The sequence below is a fragment of the Cannabis sativa genome, chromosome 6 (assembly GCF_029168945.1).
Source record: "Cannabis sativa cultivar Pink pepper isolate KNU-18-1 chromosome 6, ASM2916894v1, whole genome shotgun sequence".
NCBI classification, from domain to species: domain Eukaryota; kingdom Viridiplantae; phylum Streptophyta; class Magnoliopsida; order Rosales; family Cannabaceae; genus Cannabis; species Cannabis sativa.
Genome location: NC_083606.1, coordinates 13251621 through 13261234, shown reverse-complemented (window position 1 = coordinate 13261234; position 9614 = coordinate 13251621). Strand labels below are relative to the sequence as shown.

At 40.9% G+C, this 9614-nt stretch overlaps 1 non-coding gene across 1 annotated transcript; it reads left to right on the top strand.

Moving 5' to 3' along the window:
• Positions 1–8630: 8630 nt before the first annotated feature.
• On the top strand, positions 8631–8737 carry LOC133039533 (small nucleolar RNA R71). The gene has a single exon (XR_009688671.1). It is a non-coding gene; the product is annotated as a small nucleolar RNA R71 (small nucleolar RNA).
• The last annotated feature ends 877 nt before the right edge of the window (positions 8738–9614 follow it).

Sequence of the window (9614 nt, the reverse complement as noted above, 5' to 3'; positions counted from 1 at the left end):
TATTAAACAACAATCATCATCCTCCCTAAATGGGAAATTTAGTTCAGAAACAAATCCATAACCATTCCTAAAGTAATATTCAACATAAATAAATTAAAGAGGAATAAAGAAAGAAACTGTTGGTGGATGAATTCTGGATCGTCACTTGAATCTCTGTGCTCTTCCTGCCGCTCTCTGCTGTATTCTAGGGTTCCAAATCGCTTCCCTTGACTTCCAATCGCAGTTTTCTATTTATAACTAATTTTTAGGGTTCGATGGACGAAAATGCCCCTGGTCCGTACGGGATCTCGCCGCGGCCAAGCTCCCTCTCGCCGCGGCGAGATAATTGCAAAATTGGGTACTCTTTGTATCTCTTAAATGGCCGCGGCGAGACTCCCCCTCGCCGCGGCGACTGTAGCCTTCTAAATTTTCGAGATATAGTCGCGGCCAAGTTGTGTCTAGCCGCGGCCATATATACACAATTCCTCAAAAATTGTGTTTTCTTCGGCTCAGCACGTTTTTTATTGCATTTCTGCACCCGAGACCTCTTTTATTCCAAAGAACCTGAAAACATAGAAAACAAGCGTAATTCCGTCCCAACACAGCGAAAAACGCACATAAATTAGATCCAAAACATAGGCTAAAAATAGCCTAACAAACTCCCCCAAACTGACTCTTTACTCGTCCCCAAGTAAACTAAAACTCGAACTAAAAACAAACTAACAATGATAACTAAACTTTCCGACAATTGAACTGTTACCACCACCTGCACAACTTCAATCCATCAATAACCAGAATTTCAACTTGCCAACTCTAAGAACTAATTTGAATGTGCAATTTACAAGTAAGTAATTCATACAAACATAAAACATCGCAATTGCCATCTATATCACAACTGTTCTAAACTTTCCAACATCCCACTAACACATGATCAATAAGTTTGAATGACATACCTCTCTCCACTAATGTTGACAAATTTCTATTTGGAATCAATAGGTTTTTTTCGGTTAGCATCGCATGGCTTAGGTACATGGGTAGGTGAGAAGTCATTTAGGCTACACTATACCATAAGCACTATTAACCAAGCAAGCCTCGGCTCTTATTTTTTTTTTCTTTTCTTCCATATATCCCAAAAACAGTAGTAAGAGATTGCAATTTTTTTTCTCTTATGCATGTACCTCATACTTTTCCTAGTTTTTTTTTCCAAGAAGACATTTTCGCATATTTTTTTCTTTTTTTTTTCTGGAGGCACAACACACAATATCTTTTTTTCAATCTCTCACCCCTACACTTTATCTCTCCACTTACAACACTTTATCCTCCCCCAAACTTGCTTAAAGGCTCATGGCATAATAAGGTATGTTCAGGGTGAAAAGAGTTAAAGATAACAAATTCAGCTCAGTTAAGTGGTGAAAATTTTTAAAACAGGCTAAGGCTCAACTTTGGGTATACTATGGTAAGAATTTTTAGGTAGGCTTGAAAGGCTCAATCGTTCCAAAGAAAACTTGCCTAAATCACTTTCCAAACAGAAAAAAAAAATCAAGGATTTCGCTTCAAAAGAGTATGTCAAACAAATTCTATTTCATGTATAGTCAATCATTCCACAAACCAAATAGAACAGAAGTGATATGTGAGAATAACAAATGTTTTAAGTCTACATGAATCACTTCCTAGCACACATCCATCTTAATTCAAACAGTTGCAAGTCAAGCACACAGTTATGTTTTAATCCATTGCACAAGTGAATAACAACAATTCAATCAATCTTTCAATTTAGCTATCACACAGGACTAAAAAAAACTAAAGCAAACTAAACTAAAACAAAAAAACTGAAAAATTTAAGTCTCCCCCCCCCCCCCCAAACTAAAATGCACATTGTCCCCAATGTGTGAAAATAAACCAGGGTGAGAGAAACTTACCTGAGCCCCTTAGAAGGGGTTTGGCGGCGGTGGCTGGTCATAAGGGTTGAAGCGGGGTGGCATGGGAAAATAATTTGGATCGTCCACACCGACATTCATCCTCGTGACAAGTGTGTTCAATTGAGCCACCTGCTGCTCATCAAAGATACTCCGCTGGGCCATGTAATTCTGCATATGCATATTTTGCTGAATCAGATAATTCAGCTGATTGTGAGTGTACTGCATGGCGGGGTCAAGAGGCCCGGCAAGGCGTGGTGGTTCAATGTCCTCATGTTCCTCTTCTTCTCTTGCTGGAGGACCGCTCTGAACTGGCGGTTGACCATGAGGATGAGGAGGTTTGAAGCGAAGAACAGTGGCCAAGTTAATACTGCGCTGTGGCGGTGCCTTAGTATCATATGAGTACTGCGGTACCCCATGTTTCTCACAAAGATCAGTGATAATTCCAGCCAGCCCAAGTCCTCCACCAGAAGATCCCTCAACCATTATGTCAAAGGTCACTCGAATAATATCCCCCACATTCAAATTATAACCTTTCATAATGCCATAAACCCATTTAATCCTGTCTATTTGAGCATCAGAAAAATGTTTGTTCGGGAGTAACCTTGCACTAACAAAGTAAAGCCAAGCCTTGGCCACTGGGTTAAGTTCACATCGGTACAATTGGTATGGTTCTCCAGCAAGCTCATGGAACCTCAGGCCAGGATACCCTAGAGTCTCAGCAATATCCACATAATTCAAACTTCTTTCCCGAAATTGCTGTTTCAAGGGTTGCTGCTCTACAGTGAAAGTTGGAAGGTCGTAAAGAGCATGAATATCAGCTGTGGAAGCAGGCACTTTAACCCCCCTAACTCTTACCTTGCCATCCTCTCTTTCAGGCCAGTTGGCTAAAAATTCCAAGGCTAGAGTTTGGTTACTACGCTCAGTGACATCCACAAACTTAGTCCACTGCCTATGTAGGATTTGATCTCTAATAGATGCAAATGCAGGAGGAATGTTTGCAGTTTGGCTTAGGTTCACAATGTCTATCCCTCTATCTTCAATGAATGCCCTATCTTTCAATTTCAAAAACCGCTCTTGAGCATCCATGTTGGTAAACCTAACTCTATCAAGATTAGAGCGACCCCTAGGTGGGTTGGATGATGAAGCTCCCCCTTCCTCATTGACTCTTGACCTTTTTGGACCCATATCACCCAAATTTTTTTCTAACTCTCAAGATTTTTCAAAATTTCAACAGCACTTCCCCTTAAAAATCCACTTCCCGGGAATTAATTCCCTCTCAATCAAACCCAATTCTATTCACACAAACAATTTTCAACAATGTATATAGCAAAAATCCCAAATATCCAACAAATTATCCAAAACTATCCAACAATTCACAAATTCTTCAATAAAAATTGGATTGGAAGTCGTAGAATCAATACCTCAATGAGAATTCCTCTTTTAATCATCCTCCATTGTTGAAAGCTTGAAGCTCTTGAGAAAGAAAAGATGAATAAGGGTTTTGAAATTTTTGGGTGAGGTTTTAGGGATTTGGGGTTGATTTTGAGTGAGAATTAGTGTTTGATGAGAGTAATAAGGGTTTAGGATGATTGATGATGAAAGTGTATGGTTAGGTTTGGTTGAATGTGGTTTTGAATGGGATTAGATGAAGAAAAATATGGTGGAGAAGGTGTTTTTGGCGTGGAGAGGTGAGGGTTTGAATGTGGTGTGAGTTTGAAATGTTAGGGATTTGGGGTTTTTAAACTTACTCTGACCAATCTCGTCGCGGCGAGATATAGCCTCGCCGCGGCGAGAATCCGTGAAAATAACCCCCCCCCCTCTGTAACTCTTAAATGGCCGCGGTGGTATGTCCCCTCGCCGCGGCCAGAATTCGTGCAATTTTTCTCCTCTCTGTAAGGCTTAAATGGCCGCGACCATACACTCCATCGCCGCGGCCACTGGGAATTTTTTTTTTTTTTTTCACAAAAAACTGGTCAAACTGAAAAAGAAAAATAACAGTAAAACTTAAAAAGAGTTCAACTAAATCATAAAGAACACTTGGGTTGCCTCCCAATTAGCGCTAACTTTATCGTCGCATAGCTAGACGTTGATCGAAATCTTCATAGTGGCGCCAGAATCATGGCGGACTTGGTTTGATCAAATTGACCTCCCAAGTAGAGCTTTAATCGCTGCCCATTCACTTTGAAAGTATTAGGACCTTCACCTTTTAGTTCCACCGCTCCATAGGGAAACACCTTGATCACTGTAAATGGCCCTGACCACCTTGACTTTAATTTACCAGGAAACAACTTTAGTCTTGAGTTGAAGAGTAGAACTTGTTGACCAGGTTGAAACTCCTTTCTGACTAAATTTCGGTCATGCCACCTCTTAGTTCTTTCCTTGTAAATCTTAGCGTTCTCATAAGCTTCGTTTCGAAATTCCTCCAATTCATCCAGCTGTAGTAGTCTTTTACGCCGGCAGCCTTTAAGTCCATGTTCAGAGTTTTCATTGCCCAATAAGCTTTGTGTTCTAACTCCACCGGTAAATGACACGCCTTTCCAAACACCAACCGATATGGTGACATCCCGATTGGCGTTTTGAACGCTGTTCTATAGGCCCACAATGCGTCATCCAACTTTCTTGACCAATCTTTCCTTGATCTCTGCACCGTTTTCTCCAGAATAATCTTTATTTCCCGGTTAGAAATCTCAGCTTGGCCATTACTTTGCGGATGATAGGGGAGAGCAGTTCTATGACGAACACCATATTTTGAAAGAAGAGCTTCGAACTGTTTATTGCAGAAGTGACTCCCTTCATCGCTTATGATCGCTCGGGGAGTACCAAACCGTGTGAATATATTTTTCTGAAGGAACCGAAGAACTGTTTTTCCATCATTAGCTGGTGTTGCTGCAACTTCTACCTATTTTGATACGTAATCCACAGCTAGTAAAATGTATAGATTGCTAAATGATGAAGGAAAAGGACCCATAAAGTCTATCCCCCATACATCAAACAACTCTACTTCCAAGATTCCTGTCAAAGGCATTTCGTTTCTCCTTGAGATGTTTCCTGTACGCTGACAACGATCACATGCCTTCACAAAACTACTAGCATCTTTGAAAAGTGTTGGCCAAAAGAATCCGCTTTGCAACACCTTGGCAGCTGTTCTAGTTCCACTAAAGTGTCCCCCACATGGTAGAGCATGACAGTGATTAAGAATAGAGTACATCTCCTCTTCAGGCACACACCTTCTTATTATCTGATCTGCACAGTGCTTGTAGAGGATTGGCTCTTCCCAGTAGTAATGTTTCACCTCAGAAAAGAATTTCTTTAGTTGTTGGCGAGATAGCTCAGGAGGAGTGATATTGGCAGCCAAGTAGTTAACATAATCAGCATACCATGGTACCATTAGGCTTTCCCTCACACTAAAGAGTTGTTCATCGGGAAATTGTTCATTTATTTGTACCTCTTTCGTATTCTAACTTTCTTCCAGCTCTAGTCTTGACAAGTGATCTGCCACCAGATTCTCAGTACCCTTCTTATCTTTTATGTCTAGATCAAATTCTTGCAAAAGAAGAACCCATCGAATTAGTCGTGGTTTGGCATCCTTCTTAGTCATCAAGTATTTGATTGCTGAATGATCAGTATACACTATCACCTTATTGCCAATCAAGTAGGGTCGAAATTTGTCACATGCAAACACTATAGCCAGCATCTCTTTTTCTGTAGTAGCGTAATTCAGTTGGGCATCATTCAAGGTTTTGCTTGCATAGTAAATGGTTCTGAATACCTTGTCAACCCGTTGTCCCAAAACTGCTCCAATCGCATAATCACTTGCATCGCACATGATTTCAAAAGGTAATTCCCAGTTTGGTGTAGTCACGATCGGTGCTGAAATCAACTTATCCTTGAGAATCTGGAATGCTTCAAGACAATCTTTCCCAAATTCAAAAGGTACTCCACTAGCGAGAAGATTGGATAGCGGTTTGGCAACTTTGGAGAAATCTTTGATAAATCTTCTATAGAACCCGGCATGACCCAAAAAGCTTCGAACTCCCTTAACTGAAACTGGAGGAGGCAAGTTCTCAATTGTAGATACTTTGGCTCTGTCAACCTCAATACCTTCTTTCGAGATTTTGTGTCCCAGCACTATTCCTTCTGTAACCATGAAATGGCACTTTTCCCAGTTCAAAACCAAATTAGAGTCTTCACACCTTGTTAAAACCAATTCCAAGTTGCTTAAACATTGGTCAAACGATGAACCAAACATTGAAAAATCATCCATGAACACCTCGATGCATTTTTCTATTAAATCTGAAAAATATGGCCATCATACACCTCTGAAATGTTGCTGGAGCATTACACAGCCCAAATGGCATTCGTTGAAAAGCAAAAGTACCATATGGACATGTGAATGTTGTTTTCTCTTGATCCTCCGGTGCTATAGCTATTTGGTGATACCCTGAGTACCCATCAAGGAAACAATAGTACTCTTGACCTGCCAACTTGTCTAACATCTGATCAATGAATGGGAGTGGAAAGTGATCTTTTCTTGTGGCCTTGTTGAGTTTCCGGTAGTCAATGCAAATTCTCCATCCCGTGACAGTTCTGGTTGGGATGAGTTCATTCTTTTCATTCTTCACCACCGTCATCCCTCCTTTCTTTGGAACAACTTGGACTGGACTCACCCATTTACTATCTGAAATAGGATACGCTACCCCGACATCTAACCACTTTAAGACTTCTTTTCTGACAACCTCCTTCATTGGTGGATTTAATCTTCGTTGTGCATCAATGGTAGGCTTCACTCCTTCCTCCATTAAGATTCTGTGCATTACAGTTGAAGGGCTGATCCCTTTAATATCTGCTAAAGTCCATCCAATGGCTTTCGTATGCTTCCTTAGAACCCGTAATAGCTTGTCTGACTCTACAGAAGATAGGGAAGATGCCACAATAACAGGAAGTGTCTTATTTTCTCCCAAATATTCGTACCTGAGATGCTCCGGTAGGACTTTTAACTCTAGTTGATGAGGCTTTTCAGTAGATGGGGTAGGCTTTATTGGTATGACTCCTAACTCTTCATAGTATTTTCTATTCAGCGGTCCATAAGAGTCGAGCCACATAGCATACTCATAAGCTTCCTTACCGTCTTGTTCCACCACCTCCCCTTGTACCAAAGTCAGATTAAGAGGGTCTTCAATATGCGTCTTTGTCTCCACCAACTGGTCCACCACATCAATTGCAAAACAGTTGTCGCTAGCCGTAGGGTAGGTCATTGCTTTGAGAACATTAAATACAACTTCATCTCCTTGTACCCTCAGCTTTAACTCTCCTTTCTGAACATCAATTAGTGCTTTCCCTGTTGCCAAGAAGGGTCTCCCCAGGATAATAGGAACATTGCTGTCTTCTTCCATATCCAGAACAATGAAGTCAGCTGGAAAGATGAACTTGTCAACTTTTACTAACACATCCTCAATGACTCCTCTAGGATGAGTTAGTGATCGATCCGCCAATTGAAGAGTTACCGTGGTTGGCTTTGCTTCACCCAGCTGCAGTCTTTTAAACACTGACAAAGGCATTAAGTTTATACTGGCTCCCAAATCACATAATGCATTTATTCCTTCAATTTTTCCAATAGTACAAGGAATAGTGAAGCTCCCGGGATCTCTAAGTTTTGGAGGAAGTTTCTTCTGTAGAATAGCGCTGCACTCTTCAGTTAGAGCCACTGTCTCATAATCTTCCATCTTCCTCTTTTTTGACAAAATTTCCTTCATAAACTTCACATAACTTGGCATCTGCTCTAGAGCTTCAGCAAAAGGAATGTTGATGTGAAGTCTTTTGAAGACTTCTAGAAACTTGGTGAACTGCTTGTCTAAGCTTGACTTTCTGAGCCTCTGAGGATAGGGTATTTTCACATGATGATCAATGCTAATAGGTGGAGACTGTTGTGGTAGTGCTGCGCTTTCAGTAGCCTTCTCTACTGTTGGTGCTGGTGTTTGCACTGGTTGAGCATTTATTTCTTCATCTACCTCAACTGGTTGTGGTAACTCAGGCCCATCATACTTCTTACCGCTCCTCAGGGTAATTGCTTTGCAGTTTTCTTTGGGATTGACTTCAGTTGTGCTAGGCAAATTTCCTTGAGGGCGGGTTGCTACCTGAGTTGCTAACTGGCCCATCTGAGTCTGCAGGTCTTTAATTGAAGATCTAGTTTCAGTCATAAATTGAAGCAGTAAATCTGTTTGCAAACTAGAATTTCCACCAGAGGCTTGTTGCTAATTAAACTGCTGGTTCTGATTTCGTTGCTGATAGAACCCACTGTTTCTTCGGTTGTTACCCTGGTTGAACCCATAATTGTTGTTGTTGTTGTTGTTCTGTGAAAAATTCCCAATGGCTTTAGCTTCATCCATTGGCAAATCATCCACATCTGCTTGACCCTCCGAAAAGTGATGACTTCCTCCACATAACTCACAAACAATTTGGGCTTGTTTAGCTTGCCCTGCAATTATTTTTGTCAATGCTTCAACCTGAGTTGTTAACTTTGTGATGGCATCAACTTCTAACACACCAGCTACCTTCTTAGATTGACTTCTTTCAGTTGGCCACTGCTGATTGTTTAGAGCCATCTCCTCCAATAGATCATACGCCTCATTAGCACTCTTTCTCATAAAAGCTCCGCCCGCTGCTGCATCTATTAGAGTTCTAGTATTACCAACCAGCTCGTTGTAGAAGTTGTGAACCAGCATCCACTTCTCTATACCATGATGAGGACACCTCCTGATCAGATCTTTAAACCTCTCCCAAGCCTCATGGAGAGATTCATTATCTTGTTGGCAGAAATTATTGATTTCTCCTCTCAGCTTTGCAGACTTGGCTGGAGGAAAGAACTTTAACAAGAATTTTGTTGCCAGATCATTCCAGGTGGCAATAGAATTGGGTGGCAAGGAGTTCAACCAACTCTTGGCTCGTTCTCTGAGCGAGAATGGAAACAATCTCAGTCGAATGGCATCATCGCTAACTCCATTAACTTTAAAAGTTTCACAAAGTTCCATGAAGTTAGAGAGATGCAGATTAGGATCTTCAGAAGGGAGGCCACCAAACTGAACTGAAGACTGCACCATTTGAAGGATGGCGGGTTTAATCTCGAAGTTGTTTGCATCCACTGCCGGTGGCCTGATACATGACTGCACTCCCGTCAGAGTAGGGAAAATGTAATCTCTCAAGCTACGACCATTAGCTTGATCTTCCACGGCACCTCCATTGTTACCGTTATTACCCCCATTGTTTCCAGCATTATTGTTCACATTGGCAGCCATGATTTCTGATGTTTCAGCAGTTGCTGAAACTCTTTCTTGCCTCTTGTTCTTTCGATTCCTCCTGCAAGTTTTCTCGATTTCAGGATCAACTGGTAATATGACTGCTTGTCCTTGACGGCGCATACACTTAGGATTCCTGAAATAGATCAAGAAAATATTGCAAGAAAAAGGTTAGAAAAAATCAGCAAGAGAAAATATACCAAAGTAGAAGTTAGTATAATCTTATGTAATATTAATCTTTAAACAATTCCCCGGCAACGGCGCCAAAAACTTGTTGCTATAATTTATGAACACTACGCAAGTATACGCAATCAAGTAGTAAATCCCACACAGGTGAGGTCGATCCCACAGGGAATTGGATTAAATAACACTAAACTATACTTATAATTCTATTCGGCAAATCGAAAGCAATTATGATTTAAAA